The sequence below is a fragment of the Sinocyclocheilus grahami genome, unplaced genomic scaffold (genome assembly GCF_001515645.1).
Source record: "Sinocyclocheilus grahami isolate Dianchi unplaced genomic scaffold, SAMN03320097.WGS_v1.1 scaffold1289.1, whole genome shotgun sequence".
In the NCBI taxonomy this organism is placed as follows: domain Eukaryota; kingdom Metazoa; phylum Chordata; class Actinopteri; order Cypriniformes; family Cyprinidae; genus Sinocyclocheilus; species Sinocyclocheilus grahami.
In genome coordinates this window covers 275,142-276,325 of record NW_015506468.1, presented here as the reverse complement: position 1 = coordinate 276,325, position 1,184 = coordinate 275,142, and positions in this window count along the sequence as shown.

Below are 1,184 nucleotides of genomic sequence, written 5' to 3'. Positions count from 1 at the left end.
AATGATGCTGAAAATACAGCTTTGATCACAGGAATAAATTATAGCTTAATAGATATTCACAATGAAAATGGCTATTTTAAATTGTAATAATATTTCACTATTTTTACTGTGTTTTTGATCAAATAAACGCAGCCTTGATGAGCAGAAAACACATTAGAAACGTGTGGACTCCAGAACTGTTGTAGTGTAGTGTATCGTGTGCAGTTCATCACAAACACACTGCCTCTCGTCTCTGTTTCAGACGGCCGCTGATGGGACTGTTGCGGGCCGGTTTACCCATAAGTCTGTGCTGCCTGCAGACATGGACCCGTTATCTGTGAGCAGCTCGCTGAGCGCAGAGCGGATGTTGACCATCAGCGTCAGACGCAGAAAATCCTCGTCTTCCACTCTCAAACTCACCTCTGACCTCTGACCTTCCGGGATCTCAACACACCAGTCGTTACGGATTGAGTTTTTTTTACCGTGTCCCTTTTATGCATATTCTTACATATCTGATATTTCTTTATCTCATCTCACTTTATTTTCTGTACTGTGTACACTTCAGCAATATTGTAAATGTCACGCCAGTGAAGTTTAGTAATTCTGACTCTCGATGGAGGAGAACATGCATTGCATTGCAATAAATACACACTGCAATAAATATTTTCTTGAATATGAGCCACTGCAGCAAAAAAAAAAAAAATCACTTTTTTCCTCTGAAAGTAAAAGTTTATGCAAGTAAAATGAATGTATTTTGTTTGAAAACTTTTCAGAGTGATATTTGATTTGTTTTAAATAAAAACGTAGGTTTTGATCAATGTAGACCGTTTTTGAGCAAACATGAACCGTAAATTCAAAGGAATTTAAATTCCATTCATTCCAGCGGAGTTAATGCTAATTCTCAGATTATATGTTTGTATAAATCTCATACAATGATGCATTCAAATAAACTTACATGCATTCAAGTAATTTTTGCAACTGTTTTTGGTGTGGTTTATATTCATAGTTTGAATTTTCAAAGAATTTCTCAAACTTTTTATGAGTAAAAGGGAGCAAATGCATAATTTTTATAAATACACACAGATTTTTGTCTTGTTTTCTAGTACAAATATCTAAAAATTTAATCAAGATACATTTACTTAAGACGCTAAATGATTTAAGATATTAAGTCTTGATTTCTTGAAATCTTGATTTTTTTTTTTTTT